Source organism: Pongo abelii, chromosome 16, assembly GCF_028885655.2.
Source record: "Pongo abelii isolate AG06213 chromosome 16, NHGRI_mPonAbe1-v2.0_pri, whole genome shotgun sequence".
NCBI lineage: Eukaryota > Metazoa > Chordata > Mammalia > Primates > Hominidae > Pongo > Pongo abelii.
The window spans coordinates 47,638,871-47,652,128 of NC_072001.2; the positions used below are offsets into that span (position 1 = coordinate 47,638,871).

Consider the following 13,258-nt stretch of genomic DNA (forward strand, 5'->3'; position numbering starts at 1 on the left):
GTTGGATAACATCTAGGGACAGAAAAAGGAAAGTGATGTGCAGAAAATGGAAGTCAGGGGCAGAAATAGCCAGATTGGTTGCAGTTCAGCATTTGCCTCATTTAAACAGGGTTTGAAGAGTTGGCCACCTGTGATTGGCTGAGACTCTGTGGTATAAGAGTAAGTTACAGTCTGTTTACACATCCAGTTAGGTTACAGTTCACTATGCAGAGAGAAATCTTTAGCCTGAACTTACATAGGGAGGCAGCTTTATTTATTTATTTAATTTTTTTTTGAGACAAGGTCTCACTCTGTCACCTGGGCTGGAGTTCAGTGGTATGATCATGGCTTACTGCAGCCTCGACTTCCTGGCCTCAAGCAATCCTCCCGCCTCAGGCTCCAGAGTAGCTGGGACTACAGGCATATGTCACCATGCCTGGCTAATTTTGTTTTTTAATTTTTAGTAGAGATGAACTCCTGGCCTTGCAGAATTCTTTCACCTCAGCCTCCCAAAATGCTGGGATTATTACAGGTGTGAGCCACTGCGCCCAGCCAAGGCAATTTTAGGCTTAAACCTTTTTTTGAGACGGTTTCTCTCTTGTTGTCTAGGCTGGAGTGCAGTTGCACCATCTTGGCTCACTGCAACCTCCACTTCCAGGGTTCAAGTGATTCTCGTTCCTCAGCCTCCCGAGTAACTGGGATTACAGGCATGTGCCACCACACCTGGCTAATTTTGTGTTTTTAGTAGAGATGGTGTTTCACCATGTTGTCCAGGCTGGTCTCAAACTCCTGGCCTCAAGTGATCCTCTGGCCTCAGCTTCCCAGAGTACTGAGATTACAGGCATGAGCCACTGTGCCCTGCCTAGACTAAACTTAATTTAACAACACCAAACAATCTCCAGCAGACACCAACTGGGTATCCTATAATTCAATTAGATTTTGATGGGATCTACCTGGAGATGGTGTCAGATCCCACTGGTTAAGGGTTCAGTCCCACAAGACTGCCCTCCACTTCAGATGCCAATCACACATTGTAGGTTGTTACCTCTACTTCTGACTGACCAGCTGGAAACCAGGACTCCCATGACTCCCTCCTTGACTTTGGTTAATTTGCTAGGACAGTTCATATTTACCAATCTATTATAAAAGATTAAAGGCTACAGACGAATAGCTAGATGAAAAGATGAATAGGGCTATATGTAGGGGGTTGTGGTGGTGACAGTCCATGCCCTCTCCAGGTGTATGCCACCCTCCCAGCACCTCCACACATTCAGCAAACAGGAAGCTCATCGTTCAAGAGTTTTTATAGAGCTTGATCTCCAGCTCCTCTTCACCTTCCCAGAGATGGATGGGTGGGGGTGGAAGTTCCAACACACTAATCTTCTCATCACTTGGTCTTTCTGGTGACTAGCACCATCCTGAGGCTATCTAGGGGCCAAAACCTATAATAAGTATAACCTCATTAGCACATACTCAAGGGTTACCAAAGAGGCTTATTATTAATAACAAAAGACACTCCTATCACTCAAAATTCAAAGGCTTTTAGGAACTTCTGACAGGAACTGGGGACAAAGACCAAATGTGTTTCATATTACACCACACTTACCTAGGCCATTCATTAACTCTTCACCTGGCTGCAAACTAAAGTTACATGTAGAGTTTGTAAGAACAAAACAAACACAAACACACACACACAAACACACACACACACACAAAACAACAAGCCAGGCACGGTGGCTCATGCCTGTAATCTCAACACTTTGGAAAGTCAAGGTGAGCAGATCACGAGGTCAGGAGTTCAAGACCAGCCTGGCTAACATGGTGAAAACCTGTCTCAAGTAAGAATACAAAAACTAGCCGGGCACGGTGGCACGCGCCTGTAATCCCAGCTACTCAGGAGGCTGAGGCAAGAGAATCGCTTGAACCTCGGAGGCAGAGGTTGCAGTGAGCCGAGATCGTGCCATTGCACTCCAGCCTGGGTGACAGAGACTCCGTCTCAAAAACAGCAACAACAACAACAACAACAACACCTCACCAGCTTCCCAGACTCCCATCCAGGCCAATTAAATCATAATCTCTCGATATGGAGCCCAGGTATAGTGTTATTTTTTAAAAAACCTCTAGATAGTTTTAATGTACATCCAAGATTGACAGACCCATTGAGTTCAATCATAAAGAACACCCTCTCCATTCCATATCATTCAACAGAGCTATTTTGTGAGGGGCTGCTCTGCTGGCTGATATTACAAGGTAATAGTATGTCAAAGTCAAATGAAATATAGAGTTGAATCTCTGAAATTAAAATGTTTTATTTGGGAGGAAAGAATTGCAACTCAGGGCATATACACAGACCAGCTGGTCTTTGGCATGCCTGAAGTACGAAAAGGTTTTATAAAATGGGAAAATGTTACTTATCGCTCTGAGAAAATTTCACTGGTGCTAGTAAGGTTTTGAGGAGCTGGCAAGTTTTGACTGGCAAATGATGACAATGAACAGAACTAGTCTCAGAGTTGTAGCAGGTCATTTCAGTAACCATTAGTTAAACCTGGTTTCAGGTGATAGCAGGCAGTTTCAGCTGCCAGGCTTGAAGAAAATTGCATTTTTGGAACTATGTTTTGTGCCCTGAGTGCTTCTCCCTGGCTTCTTGACTCTGTTTTAGTTGAGTAAGACAAAAATGACCCAGTTTGTATGATCAACTTTCACAGTTCCTTTGGAGCATGCCTTAGTTCCTCTTTTTAGAAGAGAGCAAGCAAAGAGGAGGAATACTGGAAGCTTAATTAACCTTATTAAATATAATTGTGCAATGCAAATAAAACTGAAAAGTCCCAACATCAGTAATAAAGAAGTAGATCCTACATACTGACATGGAAGAATACCCATACTATATTGCTGAAAGAAAAATTAGTTTCTAGAAAATATGTGTAAGAAGCCATTTTAAAAAAACAAACTAGGTGGGGCATGGTGGCTCACACCTGTAATCCCAGCATTTTTGGAGGCCAAGGCAGGAGGATTGCTTGAGCTAAGAAGTTTGAGACAAGCCTGGGCAACATAGTGAGACCCAGTCTCTCTCTCTATTTATGTATTTATTTGTGTATGTACGTATTTATTTATTTATTTATTTATTTGAGACGTAGTCTTGCCGTGTCACCCAGGCTGGAGTGCAATGTCGCAATCTCGGCTCACTGCAACCTCCACCTCCCAGGTTCAAACGATTCTCCTGCCTCAGCCTCCTGAGTAGCTGGAATTACAGGCACCCGCCACCACACCCAGCTAATTATTTTTTGTATTTTTAGTAGAGACGGGGTTTCACCATGTTGGTCAGGCTGGTCTCAAACTCCTGACCTCATGATCCACCTGCCTCGGCCTCCCAAAGTGCTGGGATTACAGGTGTGAGCCACCGTGCCCAGCCGGGACCCAGTCTCTTTAAAAAAAAATGGCTAACATGGTGAAACCCCATCTCTACTAAAAATACAAAAATTAGCTGGGTGTGGTGGTGCATACCTGTAATCCCAGCTACTTGGGAGGCTGAGGCAGGAGAATCACTTGAACCCAGGAGGCGGAGGTTGCAGTGAGCGGAGATTGCATCACCGCACACTAGCCTGGGTGACGGAGCAAGACTCTGTCACCAAAAAAAAAAAAAAAAAAAGTGGACGCTTGCATCACTTGAGCCTGGGATGTTGAGGCTGCAGTGAGCAGAGATCAGAACACTACACTCCAGCCTGGGCGATGAAGCAAGTTCCTCAAATAGAAAAAAAAAAAAAAGTAGACCCTTGCACCCCAAACCCGTATTGTTCAAAGGTTAACTGTATCCTCCTTTAAAAAAGGGGCTACTGTTAAATAATAATTTTTATATCTTACTTTTTTTCATGATCCCTAAGGAAAACATGTCACAAATGGACATGTCTTTCTAGTTTTGTCAACAATCACTTTCACAGTATTTTTGGGCTGTTGCTTTTTACTTGTCATTTTTGTGTTGTAAACCCTTGAAGCAAAACTCAAGGTCTTTTCTTTTTTTCCTTTTCTTTTCTTTTCTGAGACAGGGTATCACCCTGTCACCCAGGCTTGTGTGCAGTGGCACAATCTTGGCTCACTGCAGCCTCAGCCTCTTGGACTCAAGCAATCCTCCCATCTCAGCCTCCCAAGTAGCTGAGACCACAGGTGTGCACCACCCATTCCTGGCTAATTTTTTTGTGTATTTTTTTGTAGAGATGGGGGTCTCACTATGTTTCCCTGGCTGGTCTTGAACTCCTGGGATCAAGCGATCCTCCAGTCTTACCTCTCAAAGTGCTGGGATTACAGAGCCACTACACCCAGCCATTTCCTATAATAAAAAAATATTTTGTCTGTGATGCAGCCATCAAAGTTTTAGGGGGAAAAATTGGCATTGTCTTTCCCTGGAGTCTAGACCTATAGGAAAAAAATTGAAGGCTAATATTTGGGTTCTAGATATCGTAAAATAAATAATAAAACAACTGTGATTGCCTTGATTGAAAAGTTTGTGCATAGAAATTATTCTGGTACTTTGGAGAGCTACAAGAAGGCCTAATAGAAAAAAAAAACTGATAAATACAATTAAAATAACAGTCGAGCATATATTAAGCACTTACTATGCACTAAACTCTATATATCTCCTGTCATTAGTTGAATGCAATTATTAGACATCTTTGGTCCTCCACAACATAGGTGATTAAAAAGTCTAAGAAACTGAGGAGTTATCTATGTCTTTGGTAAGACACACAGGCACAACTGAAGCCTGCAATGATGTGCAGGCTTCCCCTCCCCCACGGACCACATGGACCACTTCCTCTTTTTTTTTTTCTTTAGACAGAGTCTCACTGTATTGCCCAGGCTGGAGTGCAGTGGCGTAATCTCGGCTCACTGCAACCTCTGCTTCCTAGGTTCAAGTGATTCTCCTGCCTCAGCCTCCCGAGTAGCTGGGAATACAGGCATGCACCACCATGCCCGACTAATTTTTGTGAGTGTGTGTTTTTGGTAGAGATGGGGTTTCACCATGCTGGCCAGGCTGGTCTCAAACTCCTGATCTCATGATCTGCTCGCCTTGGCCTCCCAAAGTGCTGGGATTACAGGCACTTCCTCTTTTTACTGTTTTCACTTAGAAAAACAGAGAGGACTTTTGCTGCCGCTGAATGACACAGCATAGTTGAAGCGGTTTTCTCGTCATTTATTATGGCTCGAATGTTTGTCCCTTCTGAAATTCATGTTGAAACTTAACCCTGGCTGGGCACAGTGGCTCACACTTCTAATCCCAGCATTTTGGGAGGCTGAGACTGGAGGATCGCATGAGCCTAGGAGTTTGAGACCAGCCTGGGCAACATAGTGAGTCCTCCTCTCAATAAAATCAAACAAACAAAAATTAGCTGGGTGTGGTAGCACACACCTGTAGTCCCAGCTACTTGGAAGGCTGAGGCAGGAGGATTGTTTGAACACAGGAGGAGTTCAAGAGCAGTCTGGGCAATATAGTGAGACCTTGTATCTGTCTGTCTATCTATCTATCTATCTATCTATCTATCTATCTAAAATAAATTAAATTAAAAAATAAAAAATAATGAGGCAAAGAAAAGAAAGTTAATCCTCAACATAACAGTATTAAGAAGTAGGGCCTTTAAGAGGTGACTGGGTCATGAGGGCTCCTTCATGAATGGATTAATGGATTAATGGGTTATCCTGAGAATGGGTCTGTTATAAAAGCCAGTTTCACTCTCTCTCTCGTGCCCCTCTAAATCTTTATCTTTAGCCATGTTATGATGCCTCTCTGATATCTTTAGCCATGTTATGATGTGGAACAAAGCCCTCACCCAAAGCAAACCAGATACAGCCCCTCAACGTTGAACTTCTCAGCCTCTTCCATACATTTTTCTTTCTTTCTTTTTTTTGAGATAGGATCTTGCTCTGTCATTGTGCCACTGCAGCCTCAAACTCTTGGGCTCAAGTGATCCTCCTGCTTCAGCATTCTGAGTAGTTGGGCTTACAGATGCACACCACCATGCATCACTAATTTTTTTTTTTTTTTTTTGAGATGGAGTCTTGCTAGGTCGCCCAGGCTGGAGTGCAGTGGTGCAATCTCTGCTCACTGCAACCTCTGCCTCCTGGGTTCACATCATTCTACTGCCTCAGCCTCCCGAGTAGCTGGGACTACTGGCGCCTGCCACCACGCCAGGTTAATTTTTTGTATTTTTAGAACAAACGGGGTTTCACCGTGTTAGCCAGGATGGTCTCGATCTCCTGACCTCATGATCCACCCATCTTGGCCTCCCAAAGTGCTGGGATTACAGGCGTGAGCCACTGCGCCCGGCCACATCACTAGTTTTTAAAAACTTTTTGTAGAGACAGATTCTTACTATGTTGCCAAGGCTGGTCTCAAACTCCTGGCCTCAAGTGATCCTCCAGCCTTCGGCCTCCCAAAAAGATGGGATTACAGGCATGAGCCACCGCACCTGGCCTCTTTTTTTATATTACCTGATCTCAGGTATTCTGTTATAGCAACAGAAAGACTAAGACAGAATCCTTAGCTGTCTGCAAGTGTGCATGCCATTTTCATCATCTGAAGAGTCAGTGAGTGTCTTAGGTGGAGTCTTGCAAAAGCAGGCCCTGAGCCAAAGATTTGGATGCAAATGACTTGTTAAGAAAGGGCTCTTTGAGACCGCGCCATTGCACTCCAGCCTGGGCAAGAAGAGTGAAACTCTGTCTCAAAAAAAAAAAAAAAAAAAAAAAGTAGGGGGCTACTAGGAAAAGAACAGTAAAGGAGTGGGGGATGAAGGACAGGGAATGGGAAGAAGCCAAGCGAGAGCGTGATTTCAGAAGTCCTACACTCAGCCTGATCACACGGGAAGCTCTAGAACAAAGAACACACCTCAGAGCTTTTCCTGCCTTAACACAAAGGAGCTGGGCTTTGGTGCTCTTCATCAGCCTGTCTTTGGCTATCCAGGGTTGTGGAACGAGGTGAAACATAAAACTCTGAGATACTTCCAGCTCCCTCCAGTGTCTGAGGGTAATCCGCAGGACTGAGGGTAATCTCAGATGCTAGCTCTTAGCAGCAAACTACGCAAAAGCTGAGGACTGGCTCATAAAGCCAGATCTGGGTGAGGCATGTTTCCTGTCAATATCCTCTGCTGGGCCCATAACACATGCAACCCCAAACTTCCGTTACAAGTTCAAAGTTTCTAAGGGGATAGCATTACAGTGTGTATGATATTGGACTCAGACCTGAGTTTGAATCCTAATTCCACAAAAGAAATTAGAAAAGAGTCATATTGCTGACTTCAGCCTTTGTCACCATATCCATAAAATGGGATAATTATTCCTATATCATAAATTTACTTATTTACTCACTTAATCATTTGTTAAATAAATATGGAGTGTCTACTTTGTGCCGGGCACTCTTTTAGGGTGGTTCTGGGAAGAGGATGGCAATGAGAAGGGCTCTGTAAGATGCAAGACTCCAGGCAACTGCTTTTACTTCCAGTGGTTCTTTATTTTCACAGCTCATTAGAGCAAATTACCACAGCAGGGAGATACAGGTTGAATATCCTTTATCCGAAAAGCCTGGCACCAGAAGTGTTTTAAATTTTGGATTTTTTTTCGGATTTTTGGAATATTTGCTAATTATCAGTTGAGCATCTCTAATGTGAAAATCTAAAATCCAAAATGCCCCAATGACCCTTTCCTTTGACCATCATGTTGGTGCTTAAAAAGTTTGAGATGTTGGAGCATTTATGATTTTAGATTTTCGGATTAGGGATACTCATATTGTACAATGGAAAACTTCTTGGCACTGATCTGGTGAAAGAAGAAACTACGGGAGAATCCCTTTCCCTAAAAGGCTTTCGGTAACAAGATGGCCCTGACTCATTCTGGACAGTTCCTCCAAAGGTAGGCCTACAGGTAGAGCTCTTTTCTGGCAGCATAGGGGTTTTCCAGAATGAAGGTTGTTTGTTTTTTTTTTTTTTTACTGAGGCCAGGAAAGGTTAAGAGAATGAAGGGTTCCTAGTGATGATGCAGCAACCAAGTCATTTATGTAATGGAGCCTTATCTGACAGATTTCTAGGATAGAAACTCAGTATCCAAGCTCAGGCTTGGCAGACTGAGGTGGGCACCATCCCCAGGATTGCAGTGTGGATTAGAGGTTTCAACCCTAATCATATTCAACAGCCCCTTTTCCCCCAACAACCCCTTTTTATAACAATTGTTTTGTGGTGATTCTTTTACTAATATGATTATGAAAATTAAGTAATTTAGCTTGTGAATGCTCTAGCTTGGCTGCACTGCTGGTACAAAGAAGCGCCAGACACTTGCAACTGCCTAGGATCTCTGTGAACCAGCGGCATGGAAGACTGAGAGGCATGCTGTATTGATGGCTCAGATTCAGGTATGGTATTGCAGGTTCTGGTGTAATTTTCTAAAATGGTGAAAATCTCTAGGTAAAACTGCAAAAATAAAAAACCAACATACATCTTCCTTTGAGTTACCTGGTAGTTATATTCCTGGAAAATTCAGTGTATATGAGCCTGAGGTAGTAGATGGTCAATAAATACTCAAGAAATAAAATAATAGAAAAATATAAAAATATAAAACACATTTCTTACATGTCCTTGGTGCTTGTAAGCCCAGATTATATGCAGGCTTTTTTTTTTTTTGACCAAGTCTCTGTTGCCCAGGCTGGAGTGAAGTGGGGAGATCTGGGCTCACTGCAACCTCCACCTCCTGGGTTCAAGCGATTCTCCTGCCTCAGCCTCCTGAGTAGCTGGGATTACAGGCACGCGCCACCACCGTCAGCTGATTTTTGTATTTTTAGTAGAGAAGGGGTTTCACCATGTTGGCCAGGCTGATGTAGAACTCCTGACCTCAAGTGATCCGCTCGCCTCGGCCTCCCAAAGTGTTGGGATTACAGGCGTGAGTCACAGCGCCCGGCTGCTTTTTTATACATTAAGTGTGCTTGCAGAGGACTGCCACCTCTGGCCCTCAGCCTCTTAATAAATACTCCAAGTGACTTCATTGGAACAACCATTGAGAATCGCTTATCTAGAGAGTGCGAAGTTGCTGATCTCATCACTGCGTGGGGTGGGGTGAGGGAAGCAACCCTGCCCTTCCTCTTTCTCGGAAAGCAGCTGGCTTTGAAGAAAGAGAAACCAGGACGGGAAAGTCCTGATTTCTAATCTGAAACAGCGCTTTTTGTCCAGAGACCGGTGACGAGCGACCCTGGGCTCGGGTTTTGATTGGGCAGTTCGGAAACTGTAAAAGCGAATTAAAAGGGTGACAAGCTAGTGCTTTAGCCTATCCAGTTCCAGGAGTTTGCACCGAGACGCTCTGCTTCGGGACCTTGGCTCTGCTCTGTGGGCGCCGCCCCCAGCCTGGGCGCGTCCATCGTCGAGTACCTTCTCCTCTGCCTCCCCCTCCCTCTGCTTCTATCTCTCTCCAATTGCCCTCCCTGGCCTGCGGCCGCCCGGTCCTCCGTCCCAGCCCGGTGTAGCCAGGCACCCGGGTTCGGCTTGCTCAGGTATCTGTCCGCCACTGGGAAGCCACGGAGGGCCCGGAAAGTGGCACACTCTTGGAGCGCAAGCTTCCTACTCTCTCATCGCTGAATAACTAACGGGCAGGACTGGGTGGAACAGACAGCATATCTAGGTCATTGATGGGCTGCTGGGTGGATGGAGCTGGAAAGTGATGGGCACTGCTTTCTGGGGCTGCCCAGGTTCCTTCCGAGGGCTCTCTTTTCCTGGGCAGAGCGGGAAAGAGGAGGGGCAGGCCGGTTGCGAAACGCAAATAGTGGAGAATAGCGATCCGGGGAGAAGCAGGTGTCTGTGGGGCCCAAGAGAAGCACCATCTCGGTAAGTAGGCAGGTGCATGCGGGGGAGCGCAGAACCCTAAGCCTTTCTCTGGGCTCCGCCCGTTTTCCTGCTGGGCTTCTCATTTCCTCACTAGGTTCTAGGGTTTGCCGATCTAAATCCAGTTCGTGTCCCATTGTACTGTGTAACATTTTTGCCAGCTTACATCTTTGTTTATTGAGATACAGTTCACAAACCATACAATTAACACATTTAAGTGTACATTTCAGTGGGTTTTAGTATATTCACAGGGTTGTGTAACCACCTCAATTTTAGGACGTTTTCATCACTCCCAAAAGAAATTTTGTACCAGTTCGGTGTCACTCCCATTTCTCCCAAACCCCTAGTCCTAGGAAACCACCAATCTTTCTGTCTCTATGGGTTTGCCTATTAGTATTTCATAGAAACAGAAACATATAATATGTGGTCTTTTGTAACTGGCTTCTGTTTTCAAAGGTCATCATATTGTAGCAAGGATCAGTTCTTCATTCCTATTTATTGATGAATAATACTCTACTGTATAGATATACTAAGTTTTGTTTATCCATCATTAGTTAATGGGCATTTGGGTTGTTTCCACTCTTCAGCTACTGAGAATAAAATGTGGTTATCAATATTCATATATAAATTTTTGGTGTGGACATAGATTTTCAATTCTCTTGAGTATATATGTAGGAGTGGAATTGCTGGGTGATATGGTAACTCTATGTTTAATCTTTTAAGGAACTACTAGGCTGTTCTCCAAAGCTGAATGTACCATTGTGTATGAGAGTTCTAATTTTTCTACATCCTCACCAATATTTTTAATCTTTTTTTATTATAACCATTCTAGTGGATATGAAATGGTATCTCTTTATGGTTTTGATTTGTATTTCCCTAATGACTAATTATGCATTATTTTAAAATTATAAGCTAATTAATTTTTACAAAGATTTACATGCTGTGATTTTGACAACTTAACTTCTAGGTCACATGCTCAAAAGTCACAGAGCCTAGACCCAAACCAAGCCTCTCTATGGCTAGTGCTTGAACTCCATCCTCTCTTTCCTAGAAGACAATCTGGGATAAATTTTTCAGAACTTCATTTGTTGCCTCTGTTAGAAAGAAAACACTGGGCAAGATGAACCTGCAAGTAGACTAAATGGTTTATTTCTTATTTGCTGTTAGGAGTGTGTAAGGAGATTTTTTGGTCTCCCATTTTTACTTTATAAAAAATGAGTGAGTGGGCCAAGCACTGTGGCTCATGCTTGTAATCCCAGCACTTTGGGAGACCGAGGCAGGCAGATCACCTGAGGTCAGGAGTTTGATATCAGCCTGGCCAACATGGCAAAACCCCATCTCTACTAAAAATACAAAAATTAGCCGGGCGTAGTGCCATGCACCTGTAATTCCAGCTATATGGAGGCTGAGGCATGAACATTGCTTGAACACCGGGGAGACGGAGGTTGCAGTGAGCCAAGATTGCACCACTGCACTCCAGCCTGGGTGACAGAGTGAGGCTCTTTCTCAAAAAAAAAAAAAAAAAAGAAAAGAAAAGAAAAGAAAAAGCTCTTAATTGAAGTACTAACCCTTTCTTGGGTGTTTAATGATATTGTGCTTCTCTTCATGTAAGTGCCCCTTAGATTCCTCCTCCTCACTACCATCAGGTCATGGAATAGGGAGGGGCACTCAGTTTCAACAGCAGTGGTCTCCAAATTTTGTTCAAATGCATAACTATAAAAAGTTTTTGGTATACATTCTCTATATATAGCTATACATTTTATACATATACTACTATCAGTCTTGATTTAGACATTACTAAAGCTTAATTTTTCTCTCATTTTTTTTCAGTTAAAGATTCAGATTGAACTACCTTACAAATGGCTCCCAGAAGATCCACTCCCTGTGGGAGCACAGCAGTTGTGGAGGTGAAGACAGGACTGGACTCAGAATAAGAGTTCAAATATGCCGGGAAATCTGACCTCTAAATTCTTATAAGTCAGACAGCGACGAAAAACAGCAGTGAGACATTGAAGAGTTTTAATATTTGCTGTAAACCTTGGCACAGAAAACTTACTTCTCTAAGACTGAATCCAAAAAGCACAATGGAATACTATAATAAGCTGAGACAGCATGGTGAATTCCAGACAAGCCTGAGCATTCCCTATAGCCAGAGAAGGAGGCCCAACACCTAAAATAGCCTTGGATGCAGAACTGATAGAACTTGGGGAAAGTGATGAAGTAGTTGACCTCACCTGTGAATCTCTAGAACCTATAGTGATTGACCTAACTCACCATGACTCTGTAGTGATTATTGAACAAAGGAGGAGGCCAAGAGCAAACACAAGGTCACTCCAAGACCAAACTGGCAGTTGTGTGGTGAACACTGATGAGGAGGGAGTGAAAAGGGACAGAGATGTATGTATAACCAAGAGTGCCCACCATAATTCCCTGCAAAAAAAATTTTTTTTTGTCATATACTACCTGGTTATATTTAGTGTCAAGTTTGCATGGATGGATGCTCAGAGATTGAACTTAGTATACAACACATCTACTCTATAGAATGTGGCCACATCTGTAGTCGGTGCTTCTGCACTTCCTTTACACATACTAACACTGCCCAGTTTGTTTGAAAAAAATCAGCCTCCATCAGTATCACTGCATTTATATATGATGTGTGCCTTATTGCTCAAGAAAGATCCTGTGGCTGGATTTTTCCATGTCTTTGTGCAGGAACTATGGGTTGTTGGCATCCAGTGCTCTGAGCTTAAAAAGACTGATTTTTAAAATTGCTATCTGCAGTATATAAAACTCTTTTATTTATCATATGCTCTGAGACTGCTTTTTGTTTCCTTTGGTTTTATGCTTCAGCTCTGGACTTCAGTTGCCAGAGTGTGCCAGAAACCGGGGTCGTCCTTAAAGCAACTTTCCCTTTCTTATAGTCATCAATTTTTAGTTGGCCACATGTGGACATTCTGGACCACATAAATAAAGACAACACCCTAGAGATGGTGAAGTAAGTTGTAAACTAAAAATAAAATCCTAAGCCCCCTAATCGACTGAATGGAACCCCTCTTGACCAAAGTGACCCTAGAAAAACCTTAAAACTGAGTTCCTGGCCATGACAGGATGGGAGGTCAGACACGTTTCATTATATCCCCTTCTCTTTTATGGTTTAGACACAACAACTGACCAGCATTAATGTCAAAATAAAGATCATAAGGCTGACAGAACAGACCCTTTGTGGCAATAACAAATTATTCATAAGATCTAAGGTCATGCCAGGCAAGTGTTATGTCATGCACTCCTACACTTAAAGAATAAACTATGTTATAACTGCCACAAGTTTTTCTATTTATTTATTTATTTTTTGAGACAGAGTTCTGCCCTGTCAGTTTTTCTTTTTGTTTAGCAGCTAAACAAGCACCACCTGAGATAAGTAATTTTTTTTTTTTTTT

The 13,258-nt window shown here is 43.1% G+C and overlaps 1 long non-coding RNA gene across 1 annotated transcript; it reads left to right on the plus strand.

Moving 5' to 3' along the window:
- Positions 1–9,045: 9,045 nt before the first annotated feature.
- Positions 9,046–13,145, plus strand: LOC103892504 (uncharacterized). Its single transcript, XR_656710.3, has 2 exons — positions 9,046–9,824; positions 11,652–13,145. It is a non-coding gene; the product is annotated as an uncharacterized LOC103892504 (long non-coding RNA).
- Positions 13,146–13,258: the final 113 nt, after the last annotated feature.